The sequence below is a fragment of the Pteropus vampyrus genome, unplaced genomic scaffold (genome assembly GCF_000151845.1).
Source record: "Pteropus vampyrus isolate Shadow unplaced genomic scaffold, Pvam_2.0 Scaffold24, whole genome shotgun sequence".
Lineage (NCBI taxonomy): Eukaryota > Metazoa > Chordata > Mammalia > Chiroptera > Pteropodidae > Pteropus > Pteropus vampyrus.
In genome coordinates, this window is record NW_011888805.1 from 4,647,788 (window position 1) to 4,675,400 (window position 27,613).

At 37.1% G+C, this 27,613-nt stretch overlaps 1 protein-coding gene across 25 annotated transcripts in view; it reads left to right on the forward strand.

The window, feature by feature from the left end:
* The first annotated feature begins 7,076 nt into the window (after positions 1 to 7,076).
* PLAGL1 (PLAG1 like zinc finger 1) overlaps positions 7,077 to 27,613 on the forward strand; it is a 61,772-nt gene continuing 41,235 nt past the window's right edge. For 18 of the 25 annotated variants that reach the window (XM_023528360.1, XM_023528355.1, XM_023528354.1 and 15 more), the window contains exons 1-2: positions 7,078 to 7,425; positions 11,836 to 11,894. The gene's annotated coding sequence lies outside the window, so the exon portion shown is untranslated. Of the gene's footprint in view, positions 7,426 to 11,835; positions 11,895 to 13,702; positions 13,787 to 27,613 lie in introns of all 25 variants that reach the window. The other 7 variants (XM_023528366.1, XM_011356124.2, XM_023528365.1 and 4 more) reach the window with 2 other exon arrangements.

A 27,613-nucleotide genomic window follows, 5' to 3' on the forward strand; every position in this document is an offset into this window, starting at 1 on the left:
AAACTCTGTGCCACCTTCCTTTTTTCTTGTATCTTCTTGCCTACTGCTATCAAATTTTGTGATGAAATTTTAATTATAGTAGAGTGAAAAATAGACTTAATATTGATATTGAGCATTTTTGCACTGCTTTCATTTCTTTGCTCCAAGGCTAGCATTTGATCAATTATTGTCAACTTGCAGTTTTTTTAATGTCACATGAAACAGGAAGGAAAATTGATGTCATTGATTCTATTTTAAATCACTTCTGACTGGTTTTGGTTGCTTATTAATAAAAGGTGAAAGTTTGGTTGTTTTCTTTTTTCCCACTTATGATGTAGTATTTTCATTGCAAGCTAGACGCTGGATTTTCCTACTTAAACATTTAAAATTTATATCCACACTCTATATAATTTGAATTACATCAGTACATTTTACTAAAAAACAAAAAACCAGACAACATGTAGCTGCTTAAATCAATGGACCATCCTTACTGATTTCTTTGGGACCCACAAGTGACGATGTTCTTCTCACATACCACCTTGATCCTTGATACATGGCTAAGCAACATGATTGTTTTGATTGACAGGAAAACTACTACATAATATAAAAAAGTGTCCATAGAAGAACTGTATACCAAACATCGCCTTTTGAGCTTACTGTGTTCACCAAATGTCAGTTGAAGATAGAAATGGACGTTAGTCAGTTTTTCTTTAGGAAAAATTTTAAAATGTTCTCATGGGAGGTCTGTTTGAGGGTGTGATACCTAGAAGGAGAAGTCATTGCAAATAGTGACAGGAATAAGGAAGAGGGGAGGAATCCTATGAGCCAAGAATTACAGTTTCTAAAAAAGGAGTAGAGACTTGGAGATTGAGAAAGGCCAGCACAAGGCCTGTGAAGAGGGACTTTGGCCAGAAGTTATGGGCCTCCAAAGAGCTATATGTTTATATAAGTTTTAAAATGTTACTTATATTTTGGCTAGAAGAAGTTAAACCTAGGCACTTATTGAATATTGTTGAGTTCACTAAAAGATTTTTTTCAAGTTGTTATGATTGAAATCTGTTAAGCAGAATGCAAACTGTGTGATGTGATTTCTCCCTATGGCTACTTGCTATTGTGAAAAAAATACCAGATTAGGAGTCAGAGGAAAGACTTGGGTTTGAGTTTCATCTCAGCCACCTACACTCTCGCAGGGGAATATAAATTGATAATGTACAAAGGGGTGCTAATGAAAAAGTTAACAACAGTGGGTAAAAAATTCTGCTTAGGGGGTTACTGAGTCAGGTGGGGTTTCAGAGAAGCAGGTAGGGGGACAGTGGAATTCAGTAGGCTATTAGCAGATGGTCATCCCGCTGGGCCTAGCAGGTGGCAGAGTTGCCTCTGGGGTAAGCAGAGGGGACTGTGCTTGTTTTCAGATCCTCCAAGAAAATTAAAAAAAGAAAGAGTTAACGGAAAATCAGAAGGTAAATTCTAATTCAAATTGTGGATGAAGATAAAAACAGGCTCATGAAATTTCTTTCCCCCTGTTCCATGCAAATAGGAATAGAAAAATTTTAATGAACTTCATTGAGGGTAATTTACGTATGATAAAATACTTACTTTAAGTGTATCATTTTTTGAGGTATGACAGACATACAGATCCATGTAATTGTCTCACCGATCAGGATATAGATCATTTCCATTACCTTACAAAGTTCTCTCGTCCTCCTCCCCCAACCCGCATCCATCTCAGGAAACCACTGATCTGCTCTTTGTCACTATAGATTAGACATTTTCTCCCTAAAATTTTATATAAATGGAATCATATAGTATGTCTTCTTTTATGTATGGCTTTTGGATTCATCTGTGTGATGATTATCAGTTTGCTCATTTCATTGCTGACATTTGAATTGTTTCCAGTTTGATACTAATAAGAATATTTTTAATCTGTGTGGACACGTTATTATTTCTCTCGGGTCGATACCAAGGAGTGGGATTGCTGGGTCACATAGTAAGTGATCCTTTCATTTGTACATAAAGTTTAGAATCCGTTCGTCAAATTGTTTCACATTATAAGCCACTTTCCATTTTCCAGAATGGCTGTTCTACTTTATGTTCCCGCCAACAATAAATATGCGTTCTAGTTCTCCCACATGGTTGGCAACGCTTGGTGTTGTCTGTCTTTTAAACTTTAGCCATCTCAGTAGGTATGTAGTGGTCTTTCATTGTGATTTTAATTTGCATTAGTCATTGGGTAATGATGTCGAGTGCCACTCATGTACTTACCGGCCATTCAATTATCTTCTTTGGTGAAGTGTCTTTTCAAGTCTTTGTCCATTTTTATTGCATTATTTATCATGCTATTGAGTTGTATGAGTTCTTTAGATGTTCTGATACAAGTCTTATGTCAGATATATGTGTTGTGAATATTTTTCTTCCAGTATGTGGCTTGACTTTTCAATTCTTTAATGGTTTCTTTTGAAGAATAGAAGGCTTTATTTTTGATAAAATCCAATTACCAATTTATTCTTTTATGGTGTTTGCTTTTTGTGTCTTACTCAAGCAACCTTTGCCTATTCCTAGATTTTCTTCTAGAACAGTGCTGTCAAACAGAAATATTATGTCAGTCATATATCTAACTTTAAGTTTTCTAGTAGCCATAATAAAAACTAAAAAACAGTTGAAATTAATTTAAATCATATGTTCTATTTAAACCAATATATTACCATTTCAACATGTAATCAATATAAAAATTATTAATGAGATATTTTACATTATTTTTTAAACCTAAGTCTTTGAAACCTGGAGTATAGTTTATATTTATAGCTCATTTCAGTTTGGACTGGCCACATTTCAAGTGATCAATGACATAGTTTGGGGCTGCCATATTGGACAGAGAAGTTCTAAAAGGTTTAAAGTTCCTGCTTTTTATTTAGGTCTGTGATCTAATTTGATTTAATTTTGGTTTATGATATGAAGTGTAAGTGTAAGTTTATTTTTTTCTCCATACAGATAGCCAGTTCCCATACCATTTGTCTTTTTCTAATGGGATTATGTTGTACCTTTGTCCACAATCAAAGGATCGTATGTGTGAGTCTATTTCTGGACTCAATATATTATTGTTCCATTTATCCTTATGCCAGTACCATCTTGATTGGATTATTGCAGCTTTATAATAGGCCTTAAAATCATGTAGGGTAAGTCTTCTAGCTTTGTTCCTCTTTTTCATTTTTGTTCTTCCAGGTTCTTTTCATTTGTACATAAAGTTTAGAATCTGCTCATCAATTTCCACAACAAAGCTGACTGGGATTTTCCCCATTACAGAGGGTTAAAAGACATCCCCCTACCAATATATGCCCATATCCTAATTCCCAAAACTTGGGAAAAAAGGGTCTTTGCAGATGTAATTAAGTTAATGACCTTGAGATCAGGGAGACCACCTGAGTTATTCAAATGCATCATAAATCCTGTGACAAGTAGCCTTATAAAATAGATACACAGAGGAGGACTCATCAGACGCACACGGAAAAGGCAATGTAAAAATGGGGGCAGAGGGTGGAGTGATGTGGCCAGAAGCCAAGGAGGCCAAAGAATACCACCAACCACCAAAAACTGCAAGAGGCAGGGGAGGATTCTCCTCCAGAGCCACTAGAGGGAGTGAAGCCTCACTGACACCTTAATTTCGGACTTCTGCCCTTCAGGATTGTGAGAGAATAAATTTCTTATTTTACCCACAAATTTGTGGTAATTTCTTGCATCAGCCATAGGAAGCAAATACATCCATTATCAGGTTGAAGAAGTTTTATTCTTTTCCTAGTCTTTTTTTTTTTTTTTCAAGAATGGGTGCTAGATTTTGTTAGATGCCTTTTCTGCATCAATTGAAAAATACTTTCTCCTGATATTTTGTTAATGTGGCCATAATCTATATAGACTCTCTGCTCACATGGTATTAATTTTAGCTGTTTAGCTGATCATAGCTGTTACCCCTAGTAACACCTGTTTGTGAAAGTGTTGGGCCCTGACATGTATCAAAATTGACATATTGTAAAATATGTCAGCATGAATCTTCTTGCCTTGTATTTGCTAAAGACATTTTAATAAGTCATTGAAGAGTCTGTAGAACAAAACTAAATCTCAAAAATACTTAGAGGAGAAACTGTGATGATAGAATTTATCCTGAACCTGAGTGTTCTCTATAACAGGTATCCCTTGGGTCCAGTTTGGCCTTGAGAGATGGTCCAGTTTGGCCTCAAGACATACTCCATTTGGCCACCATAGTGTTTCCAAAATTAGGAAAGTTTATATTGAAACACTAGATATCATGCTTATCCTAAAAATTATACAGATTTGACAATACCGCCCTGAATTCCAACATGGTAACAGTCGGCCTGAGCTGTCCAACATGTGCCCCTCACACAAAAATGTTCTTTTCACTGTACCATAATCCCATTTCTCATTGTTTTAAACTTTATAGAGATTTGAGTTTGCAACCTTTGATCTAGGGGGCACACTGTAATTCCAAAACATGTGTTACTGATGGAAGTCTTAGGGAAAAGGAGGGTGTCACAGTTAGCAAGTCATCATATTCATGTTCAAGGAGAACTTGGTGGAAATAATCTACAGATAAAAAAGGATTTTTATATAACTCATTATCAATGAGACAGTCTGATCGACTGACTTATGGATAAAGATGGCACAAAAAATATCAAGATTAAAACCCTAAATCAGTCAAAGACAAGAAAGCTGTAAAAAAAAAACAAACAAAAAAAACCAAAAAACACCCCCTCACAAAAAACTTACCTGCTGCAACCAAAGAAAGTACAACTTTATAATGTAAAATGTGAGAAGTGATGGCAAAGCAAAGATACCAAAGATTCTTTCCATACCCCCTGCAAGACACACTGAAGAAAAAGATGACCAGACCAAATTCTTAGAATTTTCACAAATGTCCTCCAACTGGGGAAGTCAGTGGCATCCCTGTGAAACATTAAGGAAACTTTATATACCGCCGTTGGATTTTGCCAGAAGCAGGAAAGTTTGCTGCTTTATAGGGGACTGCTCTGAATTGGGCAAATGAGCTGAAGCTCATTTGAGGTGTGGGATAATCCCATGGCTGGATTGAAGTTGCGCTGGTGAGAACTTAAAGGAATCTCAGAAGGGATGGCTGACTTCTCCAGCCAGCTCTACACTCTGTCTCAAACTGAGTTCCCCAATCTCCCATCTCCTCACCACTTGTCCTAAAACCCTCAGGCCACAGAAAAAGTAGAAACAACACAGCCTGAAAACTGAGGCTCATGATAGGGAAGACTGACACGTCTTAGGAATTCACTTGCAGTATATTAGTGCAAATATAAGGTCTGTTGTTAACTTTTAAGGATAAGCAAGATACAAGATATGAATTAGCTGTTATGTGCAAACATACTATAACATGGGAGATGGGAGTGTGAAGCATGGAAAATAGCATGCAGAAGACAGACGAAGAACCAAGTCTGGAAGAAGACATAACCAAGGAACAGAAACTTATATTGCTAATATATGTTTCACTCTACAGAAAAAAATTAAGAATACACAGTCCTCAAAATAGCTCAAGGACAATATAAGATGAAAATGTCATAAAAAGAGAAATTGCAGAACTAAGAAAAATTGAGATTCAAAACAACATGGCTTTAAAATCAATAAACTAGAAAAACCAGTGAACAGACTATTTCGAGAGAATCAGATTGAGTGCAAATCGAAAGATGGATGTAGAAGACAAACATGAACTACTAGGATAACTGGTGACTCCGAAGTAGAAAATGCAACCAATGAAAGATACTTATTCAGATATATAATATGAATGGGATACTATACTAAGAAGAATGGAATCTATAAATTAAAAGGTCATACTATAAACTGGGGAAAAAAATTGATGTAGAATAATTGACACTGAGATATAGCCCAGATAAGGATACAAGGGGTATTTTAATGGTAAAGAATTCTTCAGGCATCCAAGCAGAAAAATCAAATCACCCCCAGGGAAAAATCACGTAAGAGTCAGATCTCTCCACAGAAATCTATGTCAAGAATCAGTGAAGCAACTGCCTTCTTTTATGTTTTGATGGAAAGTGTGAATCCAAAATATTTACTCTGTTTAGTTTTCGTAGATGGAGATAAAAAACAGATAAAACATTAAGGTACTCTGTAGCCCTCCTTAAGAAAACTACTTGAAAAAGAGAGCAGTCCACGAAGAAATAAAGAATTTAGAAATGGATACACGATGATGAACATTAAATTCATTTAAATATAGAATTTAGACCGAACATCTAGAAGAACAAGGTGGTAGAGCATTCACAATAATGTTCAAAGTGCCTGTAAGCTGAAAGTAACATGGTAGATTGTAGTGAAGATGCATGGAAGTTTAAGGTGCTATTTACCTCACATTTCAAAGCTACGAGACTCTGAAATATGTAGTGAATGCCTTTTCTTTCTAAATCTTTTTACTTGTTTTAGGCCTCTTTTAGGAATGTGTATCTGCTAAGGAAGAAGGCGACCGCTGGAGATTTGCTTGTTTCTTTATCTTAAATTCAAAAACAGTGAACATTTTTAAAATTACTTAAAGCCTACATGGTATGATTCCATAACTATAAAATTATTTCCACCTAATCTTTCTGTGCGTTTGTTTGTATCTTCATCTGTAAGACGGGAGAAACAGTACTTCTCACAGGGTGGTTGTGAGGAGTACATTTATTTACCTGCAAAGTGCTTAGAACAGTGCCTGGCTCACAATTAGTGGTCACATCTAGGCTGCCATTATTTCAACATTGCACGAAGAAGAGGTAAGTGAGTTTGGCCTATTGCAGTGTTCTCCTAGCATCTGTCGTGTTTCTCATTCACGATTTGGCTCAGGGCGGTTCATCCTGGTGGTGACTTGAGTGAACAGTCTTCGATACCGTACGGGGCTTCGGGCTGGTTCGGGTCTACCTGCGCTATCTCTGCACCTGGGCGACCTTGGCTTTGCCCACACGGATGACTCAATCGGTCAGGCGTCTAGGCGCCTGTCCTCTTCCTCCGCCCAGGCCGCCGACCCCCTGGCTCCCCAGCGGGGCCTCCTCCTGCCACGTGACGCCCCCGCCAGGGGCCCCAGCGCCCTCCTCGCGGACGCGCCGTTCCGGCTCCCGGGCTCCGCCTGTGCGCGGCCTCCTCGGCGCAGCCATCCTCACGGCTGCCGAGGGCGGCAAAGCCCACGGCATCTGCCATTTGTCATTCAGCCCGTCGGCACCGCCCCGAGCCTTGATTTAGACACGTCTGGGGCGTACTCTGGCCTCACTCTGCTGGTGGACGGACGGACGAACGGACGGGGCGGCTCTCTCCCTGCCCGGAGGACCGCGGGCCTTGGCGCGCGGGACGCTTCCCCGGGTCGCCGTCATGGCCGCGGAGGCGGCGCGCCCGAGCTGCCTCGCCTGAGTTCCGGGGGGCTCTTGACCCCGCAGGGTAGGTGGCGGGGTCCCCGTGGCCAGGCTCCGTGGCCGCGGGGCCCGCTGTGGGCCCGGGGGCGGCAGGGCGGCGGCATTGCCGCGGAGCGCGGACCGTCCTGGGCTGGTTGCCGCGCTGGGGAGGGTGTGCCGGTGCCGACGCGCCGTGTACGTGACGGGCTCCGGGCTCCTCGGGACGAAGTGTGAAACTCCGACAAATTGTCACCGGGCAAGCCAAGGCGACTTGAGCGAAAAATGCTTTCGACTGGTCGTTTTTAATGCCACTTTTGGAAGCATTCGCGTATATTGGGTGTGCAGTAAATAGACTTCAGTTTTTGAAACCTGGCACTCTCACCATGCCAAAAGGCCAAAAAAGAAAAAAAAAAAAGTCTTAAAAGTAATAACGTGAGTAAATACGAAATGTTTGCGTTAGCGTCGTTGTGGAAAATATGATTCGCTTTATGCTTTCTATGTTATGGATCCTATAAGATAGACTCTTCAAACTATTTTAAAATGTGGGCTCCTAAAAATTTCCTAGATTGGGATAACTGATAATGCAACTTTGGTTATTTAGTCTCAGCATCAAACTTTAAGGACGGCGGTGGGGATTTTTACTTCTTAATGAATATACTCCTGTAATTTTGACTTTTTTTTCCCTCCCAACAAATGTGTTACTTTTATGTTTTAGGAAACCAATAAAAATTAAAAATAGAAGCACTCAGCTTAGGTCCTCCTTCTTCCAGGAATCCTTCCCTAACCCCTCCCTCCCCAGGCAGGATCCGAGGCCCCTCCTGTGAGCTTTCTGGGGCCTCATTGAGGTCCTGGTCCCTAATGTCCTCCCCAGCCCCCCAGTGTATTAACCCACCAGTCTCGCTTGCAGCCCAGTGGATCCTTAGCACATGGTAAGTGATTAATACTGTTTAACGACTGAAGGAAACGATGAAACGGTCTGATGTTTCACAGTTTTAGCTCTAAAATTATAGAGTGGTAAATTTAGATAAAAATATTTGTTTAAAAGTTAAGGATCTAGAAATGTTGACAACGTCCGATGTCCCTGTTGCACGTCCTAGCCGTTCCACACTTAGGTGTTTATCCTCTAGAGCGATGTTTTTCAGAGTTTGAAGCCCATTTTAGTGGGCTGTAAACTCAGTAAAGTGGATAATGATCAGGATTTGTAAAACACGAACTAACAGAATCGAAAATATCAGAATGTGTCTCAGGTTGTAGGGTATTTTGAAACTTTTTCCTCTAAGTTTTATACACAGATGTGTGTCATGATGTAAAACGTCATTCCTTAGTATGAGTCATGGTCAAAAAAGTTTGAAAGCCACTGCCCTAGATAAATTTTCATGCATATACACAAGGAGACGTGTACAAGGTTTACTGCAGTGTTATTTGTAATACCCCAAAGCTGGAAGCAACTTTCATGTCCATCTGATAGGAGAAAGGTGAACTCTACTCTAGTCATAAAATGAAACTTACTTACTACAGTGGTGAATGAAGTAGTTTCGTGTTTTAGCATAAATGCTTCTCAATGTTGAGCAAAAAAAAAAAAAAAGCAACCAGCTTGCTGAAGAATACTGTATGATATCATCTATGTGAAATTCAGAACCTGGTGAAATAAATCTGTTATTAAGAATGCATTTATAGGCATTAAAAGTAGTAAAGAAAAATTGTAAATAAGTGAATATCATAAAATTCAAGTTAGTCGTCATCTCCTGGGGGAGCGAAGCGGGCTGTGAATGTTAAGGGACACAGGGTTTTGAGGATGCTGGAAATGCTTTCTTCCCTGCCCTGAGTGGGTAGTGGTTAAATGGGTGTTTGCTTTATATCGCTTTGTTAAATTGTACATATGTCAGTATATTAAATTTCCTCCAAATATATTAAAATATGGATGGGCATATCAAAAAGCAGAAACCTGAAGCCAGGGCTCTAGTCTATTATTCATATTTTCCAGCTGCTCTCTCTCTAAAAAAAAAAAAAAAAAAAGAAAAAGTGATCAGGGAGAGATACCTAGAGAATTTAAACAATATCAGTAATATTTTATTTCATAAATTCTCTGGTAGATACATCATTGTTCATTAAATTCTTTGTTTTTATATCCCAACTTTATAATATTTTTAAAAATATTTAGAATAAAATTAAAATCATTCACAGATAATAATGTGAACACTGGTGTGTTTGTTTTTTAAAATGCAACTTTTATTTATCTTTTATGAAACTGAAATATTTTATGTAATAATTTAAGCTAAACTAAAATTCTTTTATGAAAAATTAAATACCGAAAGCATATAAAAACATAACATACCTTAATCAGGGGTCTAAAACTGCTAACATGTTGTCATATTTCAACAATTTCAATTCCTCAGTCACGCTAGGCCACATTTCAAGTGCTCAGTAGCCACATGTGACTGGTGGCTATCATATTTTATTATATTTTATATTACACTATATATGGTATATGTATGTATGGTATATATGGTATAACAAAACATTTCCATTATTGTGGAAATTTCTATTGGAAAACATTGTTCAATATACAAATCCTTTGTTGGTTATATAAACTACAGACAATCTTTGTGCTTTTGTGTCCTAAGATATTCTCTACTATTAAGGTAATATATTTAAAAACTTTTTTCTAAAAGTTTCAAGGCTTGTATTTTTATATATTTAATTAATTTACCTGACGTGTGTGTGTGTGTGTGTGTGTGTGTGCGCGCGCGCATAAATGTATATATTTTATTTGTGTCATGAGATTAAGATTAATTTGTTTTCCTTTTCCTATGTGGAGCAGTAATTGTCCCATACCAGGGATTTGCAGTGCCATCCTCTGGCATAAATATATTCCCAGATATCCTTGGGCTCATTTCTGGGCTCTTTACTCTGGTCATTGATTTATCTGCAAATTCTACAGATTTTATTTACTGTCGCTTAATATGTAGCATATTTTTCGGTTCTAAGAATTAAAAATTTTTTTCATTATGATGCTATTTTCTTTCCCTATGATTTTTAGATGTATTTTCTTGTTCCATACGTGGATGATTTTCAGAGTTATCCTTTTGTTACTGATTTCTAATGCGCATTGTAGTCAGCAAATGAGGGCTCTATGCTACCGATTCTTTGAAATTTGAGAATCGCTTTGTGGCCTCATGGTTACTTTTTCAACTGCCCCTTGAATGATTGGGAATATATACTCATAGACTTTTGGGGCAAGGCAGGTGTGTGTATATATACATATATATACATACATATATACACGTATGTGTATATAAACGTACGTACATATATGTACACATATCCATATGTCTTAGATCAAACATAAAAATTGTGGCACTCAAATTTTTTTTAACCTTATTAAATTTTTGGTTTGATCTATCAATTACCAAGATAGGTGTAATAAAAATATCACAATAAAATAATGCATTTTCTTAATTTTTTCTTATAATTCTGTAAACTTTGTTTTATAAAGTTGAAAGTGTATGCAAGTTTGGAATTGCTCTATCTTCTTTGTAAATTGACCCTTTTGTCATTCTATAGCGATGTTTTATTCGGCCTCCCCTAAACGCCTTTTACTTAAAGTCCATTTGTTTTATAATACCATAGTCACACCTTTCTCTTAGTTAGCATTGGTTTAGAATACCTCCTTCAAATAGGTAAAACACGATTGTTTTTCTAATCCGCTCTATCTTTGGTCTTTAATTGGAGCTCTCAGCCCAATTAAGTTTAATGTAATTACTGATATATTTAGGATTAAAGTTTGCATTCTATTTTATGGTTGTTTTCATCCTGTCTTTGTGTTTTTTTTTTTCTTCTTCCTTTGCCATCTTTTGGATTTTTTCTTATTCCATTTTGTCCCTCTCAACTAGTATATATTTGATTTCTTTCTTTGGTAGTTTCCTTTAAAACTTTAATGAATAAATTTAACTGAATCTGAAGTTTGTTAATGCTATTCTTCTTCCAAATAATTCAAGAAATCTAGTTTGCTTTGACACCAGTTAATCTCCTGGCCTACATGTATTGTTATCCAAAGTTTCAATTCTGTCTTGATTTTTGTCTCCTGTAAATTTGGCATTATTATTATTTTTTGTTTTTATGGATTCTATGCTTGTCATTCCTTCTTGCATCTCAAATCTTTCTTTTTTTCTTCAAGTATATATTTAAGAAGCTTGTTTATTAAGGGACTATTGTTGGCAAACTTTATTTGAAAATGTCTTTATTTTGCTTTCATTCTTGAATGATGGTTTTGTTTGGCATACAATTCCAGGTTAACAGGTTCTTTCTTAGTCCCTTGCAGGTATCATTCCATTGACTTCTGTGTTCAATGTTAACAGTTCGTTCAAATAACTGTGATTTGTTGGTAATCTGTCTCTCTTTTTTTTTTTTTTTTTTTGGTCTTATTTTAAATTTTTTTTTCTCTTGTGTTCTACAGTTTTCCAACGGTGTGGACATTTCATTTATCCTGGATTGATTGTGTTTCCTGTCTCTAAGGTTAGTCTTTCGTCAGTTCTCAAAAGTTTTATTCTTTATCTCTTTCTGTGTTTTTTTTCCTCCATTATTTCTATTTCTTTAAGAACTCTGATTTGACTTCTATTAGGCTTTCTAATTCTATTTTCCATGTCTTTAAATTTTAATCTAGCTTTTATATATTTTATATATATTTTTTGTCTGTTGAATACTAGATAATTTCTTCACATCTGTATTCTGGTCTTTCTCTAATTTTTCTTTCTTCTACAAATTAAGCTGTTATTTATAGACAATAAAAGAATAAACTGTATGGCTTGATGAAAAAAATATATATATATATATATATATGTACACACACACACACACACGCCTGCATGATCACCACCCAGATAAAAGTATAAAACGTTTTCATCCCTGCAGAAGTTCCTTCCTGTGCCCTCCTATCAGTAGAGCCACTCCTCTCCCCCCGTCGACTACTCTGCTGACTTTAGTAGCCATGGATTATTTTCAGGTGTTCTTGAACTTCATATAAATGGAATCATATGGTTTATTCTTCTTGTGTTAGTTTTCTTTTGTTCACAGGATATTTTTGAGATTCATCCATGTCTCATATATAAGTAGTTTGTTTGCTTTGTAGAGAGGGGTGGCAAACTGTGACCTCTGAGCCAAGTCCAGCCCACACCATGTCTTTTTAGAATGTTATTGGACATAGCCACATCCATTAAGCAGAGTCAAGTACTTATAGCAGAGACTGTATGACCCACAAAGCCTAAGCTACTTACTTACAGAAAGTTTGGTGACCTCTCTTCTATATTATTGCATTATATAGCCATACCACAATTCATCCTTTCTCATTGATGAACAAAGAAGTTGTTTTCAGTTTTTGGCTATTATAAATAAAATTACTACAGATATTTTTGACACTGCTATTGGTGGACGTATACTCATATCTCTTGGATATGTACCACGGATCTGGATTGGTGGTATTTGGGTAAGTTGGTTGCATTTCCATAAATATTAATAATATTGAACATCTTTTTATGTCTTTATTGGGAATTCAGATTCTTTTGTGAAGTACCTGTTTAAATCTTTTGCCTGCTTTTTTTTTTTTTTCCTTAAATCAGGTTATCTTTGTTAATGATTTTAATTTCTTATATATTCTGGATAGAAAACCTTTATCAGGTACATGTTTACAAATGAAAGTTGTCTGAAATTTGCCTATTCTCTTAATGGTGCTTTTGGATGAGCAGATTTATTTTTATGAAGTTTGTCAGTTTTTTTTTCTTTTTTGGTGGCAGATGGTGAAGAGTTAGTGATTTTTGCACCCTGCCCATAAAATTTTCTCCCACAATAATTTTTGTCCTCCCTCAGGGTCCTAAAGTCATTTGCCTGTGGTTTCCTCCAGAGGTTTTTTCGTTTTAGTCCTCGCTGTTGGGTCTTTGATTTACCTCCAGTCGATTTTTGTGTATGCTGCGAGGTACGGAGTGAGGGTCAAGATTTATTTTCTATATGGACATCCATTTGCTCTACACATTTATTAAAAAGACCTTTCTTTTTCCATTGAATTGCAATGGGGCCTTTGTTGAAAACGAGTGATCGTATATTTGGGTCTGCATCTGAATTCTCTTCTGTTCCACTCAAGTATTTATTAGCTCTTCTATCAGTACCACACTTTCTTAGTTACTGTAGTTTGTAGCCAGTCTTGACATACAGTAGTGTAAACTCTCCAATTTTGTCCTTCTTAAGGATTGTTTTAGCTATTTAAGTGTTTTGCATTTCTATATAAATTTTAGAATGAGTTTGTCAACATCTGTTAAAAAATTTTTTACCAGACTTTCGATTGGGACTGAATGAATTCTACGGAACAAATTTAAAAGAATGGGCATCTTAATAGAATCTTCCAGTTCATGAACATGGTATATCTCTCCATTGAATAAGTTTTTCAGTTATTTCCAGCATTGTATTGTGTTTCAGTGTAGAGAACTTACACATTATTAAATTTCATTTTAGGCATTTGAGTTTTTTTGATGATATTGTTAAATTGTATCATTTTCTTAATTTTATTTTCCAAATATCTTGCTAATATATAGAAATGCAATTGGTTTTTATATATCAAGCTTATATTTTGTGACCATGCTGAATTCACTTTTTAGGTCTGGCAGTTCATAGATTGTTGGGGATTTTCTAAATGCACGATCATGTCATCTGCAAAAAATTTTTTTTTACTTTGCCTTTCTAATCTCTATTCCTTTTTTCTTTTTCTTGCCTTATTGCCTTGACTGGAAACACTGGAACAATATTTAACAGGAGTATTAAAATGAACATCCTTGGTTTTTTCTAATCTTAAGGGAAGATACCTCAATATTTCACTGTTAAGGATGACTTTACTGTATTTTTTTGTAGGTGCCCTTTACCAGATTGAGGAAATTTTCTTCTATTCCTAGTTTACTGAGATTTGTTTTCACAAATGGGTATTAAATTTTTAAAACTTTTTATTATTAAATTTAGATTTACAGAAGAGTTGCAAAGATAGTATAGAGTGTTCCTATATACTCTTCACCTAGCTTCGTCTAATGTTACCATCTTACATAACATTTACCAAATTTAAGAAATTAACATTGGCACAATACTATTATTTAAATGACAGACTTTATTCAGATTTCCCCAGTTTTTCCACCAATGTCCTTTTTCTGTTCTAGGATCTAGTCCATATACTACATTGCATTTAGTTGTCGTGTTCTCTAGTCTACTCCAATCCGTGACAGTTTTTAGTTTTTACTTGTTTTTCATGACCTTGCCACTTTTGAAGAGTACTGGTCATGTATTTTATACAGTGTCTCTCAATTTGGGTTTGTCCATTGTTTTCTTAGAATTAGACGAGATTATGGACTTGGGAGCAGAATACTACAGAGATGTTGTGCCCTTTTGTTGCATCATATCTGGGGGCACATAATATATCCACATCAACATGTTAACCTGGATCATATAGTTTAGATGGTGTCTGCCAGATTTCTCCATTGTAACATTACTTCTTTTTGTTTTCTGCTGTTTATTTTGTTAGAAGCAAGTCCACACTCAAGGGGATGAGAGGAAAATGTATCAAATGATTTGAAGATATATGTTAAAACTACCATGGTGATGAATAAATATTTTGAGGGAGATATTTTGAGGGTGTGCAAATGTCCTATTTCTCCTTTAAGTTTAGCATTCAGCTGATGTGGCCTGCAGCAATTATTGTTGTAGTATTCTAATGGTGATTTTCCATTTCCTTCATTCTTTCTACATTTATTAACTGGAATTCTGACTCTAGAGCCAGACTACCTGGGTTCAATTCCTAGTTCTGCCTCTTTCTGCTCTACAATGTAATCTTAGCCAGTTACTTAACTTCTCTATATTTTAGTTTTCTCATTTATAAAATGTAAATAACAAGAATATACCAAAAAAGATTGTTGAGATGATTAAATGAGCTAATTACATTGAAAGGGCTAAGAATTATGCTTAGTCCTTAGGGAAGTATTCATTTTTTTTTCTTTCTGTATTTCTTAATGTGGTAGGTTTTAATCATTTTAATTATATAAATTATGTAATTATTAAATCACCTTGTACTCTTGGATAAATCTTATATATTTATATGATCTGGATTTAACTTAATGTTAAATTTTTTTTTCATGTAATATTCATGCCTCATACAGTAGCTGTTCTTTTGCCATAGCAAAAGATGTAATGAACGATAGATTCCTAAAAAAATAGATATTGCACAAGAGCTTAGCAACTGAGGTGACAACATTCCCAACTTTCTAGAGCGATTTCTATCTGAGTCTTTGGGTAGAGATAGAGATCGGGATAGCTCTTGCAAATGTCTTTTTAAATATCGAATGAGCAAATTCAGAACTTGGCATATGTTGTGAAAAATGGCCCCTCAGCAGGAAGGAAACATGATTTTTAGCTTTTCTACAAGTTTCACCTTGAACATTATATTATCGTAGAGGTTTCAGTATTTTTAGAAAGATTTGGAATATTTTTAAAAGATTCATTTGCCAGCAATGTGTATTGAGCAATTTCTCTCTGCCAGGCAATGTGTTTTGCTGGTTTGGGATTCTTTGCTCTTGAGAAGCTTATGGGCCAGTCAGGATCACTTCAGAAGTTGGAGGCAGGCCTACTTGAATCATTCAGGGACACTCAATGTCTTCGTTTTTTAAAAGTGGATACAGTTAAATTCTAATATCTTCTCTGTTTCTTTTACTCCTCTCAGCATCTTGGGTGTGCTTTTGTCACCCTGTGCTATTTCTCCCTGTGTTCAGGTTTTTTCTTTCCTTCTTGTTGTGTATAATGACCACTGGGGTCAGTTCCCTGAAAAAAAAAAAAAAAAAAGTCCTTCGGTGACATCCTAGGACTTGAGAAAACAAGTCCTTGGCTTATTAGCCTGACAGTGGACCTTCTCTGTCTAGTCTAAGCTTGCTTTACTAGCCTAAGCTTGCTTTACTAGCCTAATAGTTTTACTATTAGAATTAGTCCAGTGTCACAGTTGAGATTAACTACTCATCAGAACCTGAAGTCACTGCACTGTGTTTGAGGCTGTGCTTTTACTCATGCCGTTTTCTCTGCTTAAAGTGGATTTTCTAAAAAAATTTCCAGGCTCTGTTCAGAAGATATTCACTCCACAATCCTACTAGCTAGATAGGAACCCTATAATTTGTTATCTGTAGCCCTTATAAAATTTACCTTTCATCACCAATCTTTATATCTAAATGTCATTTCCAGTTGGTCAGGTTCTTAGAGATAGGGTTCCAGTACCTACCATGATACTTTGCATACAAAGAGCTATTGCTAAATAACTACCACTCTTAAGTACCTTCTATAATTGTGCTACAATTTTGCAAAGTCAGTATTCTTGTCTCTGTTTTAAATTGTGAAGAAACTCAGTATCAAAGAGATTAAGAAAATTGCCCAACACTGTATAGTTAGTAAGTGGCAAAGCTGGTTTGTCTGATTCAAAAGCTCTTGCTATTTCTTCTATGCCGTACTGCCTTAGTACTAAAAATAGTTAAATAAAGTTATTAAACAGATGTATTTATGGTAAAACACATTACTGAAATTGCTTCACTTACATTGTCAGTGTGTTATTTGGAGTCTTTGTTGCAGTGACCAAGCTACTTGCTGTGCACTAACTGCTGTACTCCTGCTTTCTATGGATTTTCCTTCTAAGTTTTTCTCTCTTTTTCTGATACTAATGGATAAAGTTTAAATAGTCTGATTTTGGCTTATTTTGGGGTCAACAAAACAGAAACTTAAGCACACTTTGGTCTCTGTTTTATTTTTAAGTAGAAAAATTTGCATTAGCCTAATAACCTTTACTAAGGCAACTGATAAGGTAAGTTTATTTTTTATGAAGTACTTTTACTCCTATTGAGGTATAAAATACATGGTGGGGGGAGCATATAAAGTATGCCAATCTTAAATGTACAGTTCAATGAATTTTTAGACAGACGTGGACCTGCATAACCACTAATTCAAGATAGATAATATGACATCCATCCGGAAAGAGAAAATTCTCTCACACACCTCCTAGCCAGTGTCTCCCCTAGAGATAACGCTCTTCTGTTTTCCATCACTGTAGGCTGGTTTTGTCATTCTTGAATTTTAAGGGTAACTGACAGTATATATTCCTTTGTGTTTGACTTCTTCCAGTCAGTATACATTTTTGAAATTCATCCGTGTTGACGCATGTATACTTCTTTCTTGTAGCATTCCATTCTTTTTTTCTGAGTAGCTTTCCATTGTATCAGTAGACCACAATTTTTTTATTCATTCTTTTAATAGATATGTGGATTGTGTTCTAATTTTAACTATTACAAATAAAGGTGCTATGAAGTCATACACACATGTTTTGGTGGACATTGCAGTATTTTGCTGGGGAATGTATCGAAGATTAGAGTTGTTAAGTCATAGAGTAGTCATTGTTTTAGTTTCAATTTTGCCAAAAGGTTTAACAGTAAATGACCCCTACTAGCAGTTGTAGTTCTGCATTTTCACCAGCACTTGATATTGTTATTCTTTTTCATTTTGAGCTCTCTTGTGGACGTGAGCTGATATCTCATGGTTTTCATTTGCAGTTTGTTTATTATGTGACATTGTTGCCATCATAACAATTGGGAGGTAACAAAACCCTAAATCAAGAAAATCTAAAGAAAAATGTGGCTCATCGGATCTCAGAGTGGAGCATGATGGGAGGGAGACCAAATGAAATGTCTTTTGGTCCTGGTTAGCTCTTAAACATCCCTCATCTTTTATATTTTGGAACAGAGACAGAAGGTTTAGATTCCAGTTCTATTTGTTTTAAATTTACTGTTAACTACCATTAATGCAGTCAGTGAGTTCAACTTTTCATAGGAAATATTATTACTAGACCTTGAAACAAAAGGTTTCTGTTAGATAGTTAATGTTTGAGTCTACCCAGTGTTAAATATCCTTCCTTCTTTCATCCCTGGGAAAGATACTCTGAAATATCCAGGAAGGGTCTGTATATTAGTCTACTTGTGCTGCCATAACAAAATCAAAAGACTGAATGGCTTAAACAGCAAATATATATTTACTGACAGTCCTGCAATCTAGAAGTCTAAGATCGGAGTGCCAGCAATTTTGGTTTCTGGTGAGATTTCTCTTTCTGGCTTGTAGATGGCTGCTTTCTTCCTGTGTCATCACATGGCCTCTCTGCATGTGAGGAGAAAGAGTGGTCTCTGACATGTCTTTCCCTTATTATAAGGACACAAGTCTCACCCTTATGATCTCATTTAACCTTAGTTACCTCTTTAAAGGCCTTGTCACCAAATATAATCATATTGAAGGCTAAAGGCTTCAACATACGAATTTTGGAGGGACAGAATTCAGCCTGTAACATTCTGCCCTCTGGCCCCCTAAATTCATGTTGTTCTTGCATGCAAAATACATTCATTCTGTCCCAACAGTCCGAAGAGTCTGAGTGCATTCGAGCATCAATTCAGAAGTCTTGAGTCCAGAGTCTCATCTAAATATCTAAATTAGGTATGGTTGAGACTTGAGGTATGATTCATCTTGAGGCTAAATTCCTCTCCAGTGGTGAATCTCTGCAACCAAACAGGTTAGGTGGTTCCAGAATACAGTAGTGGGACAGCCATAGGATAGACATTGCCATTCCAAAAGGGAGAGGTTGGAAAGAAGAAAAAGGGGTTGAGAGGTCACAAATGAGTCCAAAATCTTTCAAGGCAAATTCCATTATATTTTAAGGTGCAAGAATAATCCTTTTTTGAGTTTGATAATCTGCCCTCTGGCCTTGTGGCGGTAGGCAGTGGCCCCATTCCCTCAGTTTTTTGGTGGCCCCGCCCCTGAGGCACCAGGTGGGGGCAGCCTTGTCCACTGACACCAAGGATGGGGGCCCCACCCTCTGAAATCAAGGAGGAAATAGCATTAACCTTTGAGACTATAGTGGGAATGGAATACTGATCTCTGAATTGCCTTTGGGATCATATTTACCTTTTGAAGAATAAAGTGTGTTTGCAGCCACATAGCTCTATTGACTAGTCCTATTCAATCTCAAGTCCAAAAGCTTTTATTTCATCATCTCGTCTGTGTTCCTTTTGGTCCAAACTAGCACTGTCTTTGCTTGTATAATTTCATCTCAATTCCTGGCTTCTGCAGACTTGGCTGATTAACTCCAAGAGTAATCTCATTACAGAGTGATTATCCAGCCACACCCATGTGTTCTCTCCAGGAAATACTTTCTCCTTTTTTGCGCTATGGGTAGACAATTTTTCCAAATCTTCAAGTTCTTATATCTTTTTGCTTAAGGATTTATTCAATTTATCTTTCTCCTTTCACATTTTACTAAAAGTAGTGAGGAGAAGCCCTCAACGCTTTGATTAAAAATCTCTTCAACCAAATATCCAGTGTCATCAATTGTAAGTTCTTCCACTAAACACTAGAACCCAATTCAGCTGTATTCTTTGCTAGTTTACAACTAGAATCACTCTTCCTCCAGTTTCCACTAGTTTGTGCTTCATTTTCACCTAAAGTCTCTTCAAGGCAATCTAGGCTCTTCCTAGCATGTACCCCAAAGCTCTTTCAGCCTCTACCCATTACCTACTATTGAAGCCACTTCCACATTATCCGCATTTGTTACAGCAGCACCCCACTTCATGGTACCAAATCTGTATCAGTCTGCTGTAACACGATACCACAGATTGGGTGGCCGAAACAACAGAAATTTATTTTCTCACAATTCTGGAGGCTAGAAGTCCAAGATCAAGGTGCCAGTAAATTCGGTGCCTCTCTTTTTGGCTCGTAGACATCTTCCTCCTTCTCGTGTCTTCACACGCATGTGTGTGTGCATGGAGAGAGTGGTCTCTGGTGTCTCTTCATCTTATAAGGACACCAGTCCTATTGGATTCGGACTCTCCTTCCTTAACCTCTTTTAACCTTAATGATCTGCCGAAGGACTCTTTTTCAGAGTCACCTTGAAGATTAGGGCTTCAACATAGGAATTCTGAGAGACACAATTCAGTCTCTAACAGTGGGTTTTATAGAAATGCATGTAGCAGTAAAATATTGGGAGCGAATATAAGCTGCTTTAGTGTTCATGCTACTTTCATTCTCTGCCATATATATATTTTTTTAAAAATAGTATTAGCTTTTACAATGCAACTAGTTTAGCTCCTCCTGGAGATTTTGAGAGCTTATGTGAAGTAGAGCTATTATGTTAATTCTCTCTGCACTTCTGAGAAGCATGAAGTCAGTGTCATATGTTTTAATGGTAATACCTTGTCGCATACAAAGATGTTTAACACTGCAGTCTAGAAAATTGCTTTAAAACAGCTGGGGAAAGATGTTCGTATTCTCAGAGGACATGATTTAGAAAATCATTCACTGAGGTTTTAAAATCCACCATATATGGGAAAATGTTGATTTTTCTCACACCTTCCTAGGATTAGTAATATAATACATATCCAGACATAATCTTTGGATATTGAAAGTTATACATTTTTCCAGTACGCTTTAGAGTTTTTGTGTTTTTTTTTTTTTGGTAGTGATTTACCTTTTTCTGTTACTCTGTTTTTCTGTGCACAGTGTTGGAGATGATGGAAAATATTCTAATTTAAAGCATAAACATATCACTCAGAGTTTTAAAAATTAGAGTAGTTGGTATCTGTGTGTGTGTAAAACAGGAAGGAACATTTAATTTTTTCTACTAGGCTGAGAACTCAAAATATTTTGTAAGTACCTAAAGTCGCTGAATTTCCCTGCCTCCTATTATGCTGGCTGAGATTAAAATAGGAAAGAGGAAGAAGAGACTTGGTTGGTCCATAAAGTTGGGTTATTTTGGAGAAGAGTGTTGATCAGAGGTTGTACATATTAAAGACCATGTTTATTTCATGAATCTTCTCTTAGAAGCTTTCAGCCGTTTAGAAGCCAGCATCTCTGTTTCTGTAATTGCTTTTGACAGGTGGAGGTAGTGGTGTAGTCTTTTCTATATCGTGCCAGGCTATTTTATCCAGAATTACCTAGGTATGTTGTTTTAAAATGGGAAATGCAAACTTTACTGACCAATTAGGATCCAAGACTATATAAAATCTTTGTGGAAGACTTAGGAACAGCTAATGTAGAGCTAATTGTAGGAAAGGCAGCATCTGACCTCCCTTTCAGAGCACAGACTGATGTATAATGGGGAAATGAAGTGAATAGAAAATATTTCCAAATGAAAAAGGAGATTATAAATCAGTTGAAAGTGGGTGGCTGCAGTAAAAACACAAATACAGACAGTATATGGTGGCAATAGTGAGTTGCTCTAGAACTAGTAAAATATCAAAAGAGTTTTGATATAAGCATTAAACTGTTTTAAGAAGCATAGCCTCTTTTTGGATCAAAAAGAACAGAATTTGACAGCGACAGTTTATAAATGGTATTTACATAATTAAAGAGTGTATAAACCGAATAAGTAAGTTTTGTCAACAAGAGATTTGGTGGCATTATTAACATGCCCAAAGGAGAAAGAGAGCTCATGAGCAGAAAAGACTGTTGGGTCATCTGATATCTACACTACTGTGCTGTCGTATATGATAAAGTGGGTTCTTCTGTCAACAATTGATACCACTGTCCATTAAGATCATTTAACTAACTTACCTTGTTTGGATTGTACTAAGAAACCCTATGTGCCGGTCAGAGGAGGCTAGGTTATGCTGTAGAACAAATAGCTCTAAAAGCTCAATGTGGTTTAACAGAACAAAAGTTATTAGTTTATTGTTTGCCCATGCTACAAGTCCAGAGTAGATTGGTGGTGGTTGTGGTGGGGAGTGTTTCTGTTTTACACAATCACTCAGCAACCTTATACCTGGTAGCTGTGTCATCTGAAACATGGCAGTGAGGCACTGGTTTCTATCACACAGGAAGGGAGTGTTAGAGGATTTCATGCTGCTAATTAAATACTTTGGAATACTTGTTGTTTCTGCTCACAGTCCATTAGCTAAAACAAATTACATAGCTTCCATCAGCTGTAATGGAGTGAGGACATGTGCTTGTCTCATGTGCACTGAGGCTGGATATCAGTGAGCGCTGGAAATTTCAACCAGGTCAGCATTTGTGCTCACTAAATATTAAGTTCACTTTTCTCCTCAAGTACAGAATACACTAACTCCCTCCACAAGGGGTACAAGCTGACTTTCTATTCAATTACTGCATCTACTCAGTGTCTAGGATTTTTGGGTTATGTGCAATAATCTCTACATTGAATCTAGTTATGGCTCCTCTTAATTAGGAGACCTGTGAAATAAAAATGCAAGTTATTTGTATGCACACACACACACCTCACTTGGCCATTGCACATACCTAATATATAATACTAGATTAGGGACAAACACAGTAAACCATCCTGTTTAGAAAAGAGAAACATGGAAGACACATTGGAGTTGCTGGTCCATAACAATTCTGAAATCCCTCACAACAGATATTGGGACACACTGTGGGGCAAAATATTTCTCGATTAGGGCCTGATTCTATTTTCTTGTTCATTGTTTTCATGGGCCCTGGTTTTACCCTCTGCGTACAAGTTTTACCCTCCCTTTTTATCTTCCTTAGCCACATATGAGTGGAGAGTGGATAATTTGGGCTATTTGGAAACTGGGCAACTATTTCTGCCCACTTCCTCCATATACAAGGTTGGGAGCCAAAGTATCATTTTAAGACTTCAGCTAATAGGCTGGTTCTCTAGCAGCACATTATGTTCAAAATTCAGGTTTCTTATCTGTTTGTTTCCAGTAGTTCTATGTGATAGTAAACACACCCCTATTTTTTCTTTTGTTTCAAAACCTGGTTCTCAGATCGCTGTGTTGATTTGTTTCCTCCTATAGGTCTCTTTCTGGACCTAAAGAAAGTTATTTTAGGACTGGCTGGCTTCTATTGGAAGCTTTACCCTTAATTTCATCTTTTCCTCAGTCACTTTATCCAAATAAAATGATTTAGTGGATACATTATATATTCTTTCCCTGAGGCAATTTAATTTTTTAATAAAAGGTTTTTCTGGGCTTATGACCTTCAAAGTCTGTTAGTTTGGGAGCTGAGAAGTAATATAACCTGGCAAATCTGAAATGGCTGGAATCCCTTCTTCTTGAAAACTGATAGTTCTTTTTTGAGCTCATCTCTTTCTTGAATACCTTGCCAAATGCAGCCAGTAATAATCAATGTACACTTGAAATGATTTGTTTGCTTATTTCTTCTAGAGCTGCAAGTTCATTAGGCAGGTGATATGCCTCCCGAGACACCAGAAATAAATACTTTACTAAATATTTTGCCACTGTATAAAATACATGATTATCTTTCCAGCCCTTAAGATCAGTTTCCTTGCTGCTCCCTGACCAGTAAACCAAGGTCATATATTTTAGGTTTTTGCTTGAGAAGCATCCTACTTCTGGTACCAATTCTGTGTAGTCATTATGGGCAAAAGTTATGCTGTGCTAACAAGCCATCCCCAAACCTCAGTGGCTTCACCGAAGAACATATCATTTTTTTGCTCACACTAAACATCTCTTGTGGATTTGTGGGAGACTGTGTTCCACATAGTCAGACCCAGGCCTATGGATGCACTACTGTCTTGTAGCTGTTTGGTTCTGAAACACTTGGCCTTCTTGATTACCCTAGTAGGGAAAGAAAATATTCAGTGGTCTTGGTCCAGTAGTTAACTGTTTATTAGCAGCCTACAACTAGTCACATGGCCCTGTCTAACTATAAGGGGGTGGAGAAGTTCAAACAGGAATATAAACAGAAGGATTTATACTGTATATCTAAATAGTTAAAAGTTATGCGTTAGGCTAATAAACTAACTTTAAAAATATACTCTGTCATTCCTTGACAAATTTATCCCATATGACCTGGAAAACCACATTCGAATGTGGAATTCTTGGGAGTCTTGAGAGTTCCACACCTCTAGCATATGGCAATGTAGGGCGAGCCGACCTGTCTTCTCTTCACGTTCCAGGCCCAGTTCTGCACCATCAAGGGCATACATTTGAGCTTTGTTCATATGTCTGCACACAACCACCCCTTGGCCTCCTCTTGGGCCTGGGGTTGCATGCACAGTGGCACAGTCTATCCTCAGAAATACAGGTCTTGGGAAAGAGGGTTGTGCAGTCCCTGGTAGCAGGCTTGAAGCCCTTTGGACAAGGAATTCCATGGTTCCAGGGACCAGGAACATAGTGTAGGAGGGGAGTCTGGGCCTGGGTAGGTGTGTCCTCTTAGAACCTTGGACATCTTTTTCATTTTAGAGGAATGGGTTCACTGCGAACCCCTCTTGCCCAGGTTTAAAGGCATTACTGAGCAAGTGTAGTATCTGTGTGCCTACAAAATGAGAATAGGATATGAGCAAGCACACAGGTCTGTACCATTCCTCGTGCTTACTGATTTCACTTCCTAGATAGAGCTAGGGAGAGAAAATATCCTGATTTTCAAATTTGAGTATAATGTCTTGACAATTATAATTTTTATTATAGAGTTCTATTATGATATATAAATCAGTTTTTTATGTGTTTGTTCACAGCAAATTTGCATCAACCCTAGTTTTCTTGACCTTATGGAGGTATTGGGACTTTGCGTCCCTTCGAATAATGAATGATAAAAAGTAATGAGATATTCCAAGGAGTAAGTCTGAGAGATTTAATGCAGGGAGGACGGCCTAAGGAAGAAAGGAGGTAGGGTGCTTGGAAGATGAAGTCCTTAGTCTCGCATCCTGGAAAGAATGCTTCGGGGCTGCCCTCCAGCTCTTGCTTATCTCCACAGGAAGGTATGTCTACTACCTCAACCTAGTAATCCCTCTTGAACTGCAGTATACTGGTTTATAAAATGAGGATAATAATCGCTCTGACGACCTTGATAAGGATCCTTTGATAGAGTGGTAGAGATAAGAGCCAGGAGAATGGGTTGGAAAATGAATAGAAGGTGAGGAAATGGAGATTATCTCATTTTTCAAATCTTTTTAGAAGTTAGTCTGAGAAAGTTAGTCTGGAAATATAGTGGGAGGAGCTGAAGGATGATGTGGGGTTCAGTGAAGGTTTTATTTATTAAAGGTTGGGAAATAGAGCATCATTGTATGTTGGGAAGAAGTATCTCTAGTAGAAAGGGAGAAGATGGTAATGTAGAGGAAACTTTGCTGAGCTGTGGTTGACTTTTGGTGCTAGGAAAGGAAGTAGGCTTAGCCTTGGGAAGATGAGATGCTCTATCCAATAGCTCTTTTTTTCTCTCAGTGAAGCATGAAGTGGGTTTATGTACAAATGTTGGGAGTGAGGAGGCCACTTGGAAGGTAGAGGAGAAAGTGGGAAGTAACAAGGTGGGGAGATGTTCTGGAGTTGTTAGGCTCTAGAACCAAATGAGTCTGACAGCGCGAAGTCACTCCCCTTGTCTGTGAGGCCCCATCTCTGAACTTTCCCTCTCAATTTCTACTGCAGTAGCCTTTCCATTCTATTGTTTCTGTGCATTTTTAATATCCCCTGAGACATTCTCCAGTCACACTGAGCTGTCTACCTGGACTGTCCAAGTTATCTCTATGGTACCCATTATTATTTGGTTCTCTGTTTACAAAGTTGAATAGGTTTTGAGTAGTCTACTCTGACTTTTCCCTCTAGTTGTTATTTTTGGTGTGAGATTTTGTAGAGAGTGAGATCTTTCAGAAATGACTGTATTATCATCATCTCTTTATAAGGTCGTTGCCATGGACTGAATGTTTATGTCCCCCCCCAAATTCATATGTTGAAATCCTAACCCCCTACATGATGATATTTGAAGTTGGGGCTTTGGTAGGTAATTAGATCATGAGGGTGGAGCCTTCACAAATGGGATTGGTGCCCTTTTGAGAAGAGGCCAGAGAGCTAGCTAACTCTTTTTCTGCCACATGAGGATACAACAAGAAGCTGGCAGTCTGCAGACCTTAAGAGAGTTCTCACCAGAACCTGACTTCCAGCCTCCAGAACTGTGAGAAATAAATGTTTATTATTACGTTATTATTTAAGCCATCCAGTCTACGGTACTTTTTTACCTGAACTGACTAAGACATGTGTGGTCAGTTTTTTAATATTCTAGAATTTGAAAACCCTTTAACGTAGGTTAATAAGCTGTATCATTTTCATGGCAGGTAAATGAAATTTAAAGCAAAGTGCCTCAAATATACCCTAATACTGAGAGTCCTGCCTTCCCATGAAGTTCTCCCCATCTCAGGATCCAGGTTCCTGGGAGCCAGAAACTCTAGTGAAGTAGAGCTACCCTGCCATTGTGATTACTGTAATTGTGCTCAACAAAGGCATTTTTTTGATGTTTGTGCATGTCTTGTCTTTGCAAACCTAATTGTACAGATATCATCCCTATCTAAGAATTTAAAATTATAAGAAAAACAGTGAATATGAACATAGATGTTATAGCTGTGGTAACATACAAACAAAAGAAACAAAAATTTAGTCAGTTGGGAACTACTGAGAACCATAAGTGTTGTGCTTCCACCGTATGTGCCATGGTGACTGTTTAGCAGTAGAGTAAGAGGGACATTAGTGCTTAGGGGTGATCATTATTACTCACCACGTCTTACTTGGAAAATTTTGATTGTTTGTTACAGAAATCAATGATGACACAAATGACTCGATTTTCTCATCATAGGTTTCTTTGAGGGACAGGATAGCCCAGATGCTAAGAACCTAGACCCGTGTGTCATGATCAGCCATTTTCTAGTTGTGCAACCTTAGGCAACTTACTAAACCTCGTGGTGCCTGAGTTTCTTCATGGGTCAAAAAGGAAGAATAATGGTGTGTACCTCATAGGGGCGTTATGAGGGTTAAATGAAATTTTATGTGTGTGTATATGTATTTACAAAAAAACCTACAGCTAACATCATATTTAATGGTGAGAAAGTACAAGCTTTTCCACTAAGATCAGAAACAAGGCAGGGATGTTTCTTCTCATCACTCCTTTTCAACATACTATAAGCCCTAGCTAATGCAATAAGACAAGAAAAGGGGAAAAAAGGACACAGATTGAGAAAGAAGACGTAAAACTATCTTTGTTCACAGATGACATGATCGTCTATTTAGAAAATCTTAAAGAACTGACAAAAGCTCATGAAACTAATAGCAATTAAAGCAAGGTTGCAGGATACAAGATTAATATACAAAAGCCAGTTGCTCTTCTATGTAGGAGCAATGAACAAGTGGAATTTGAAATTAAAACATCTTCCCCTCAATTTG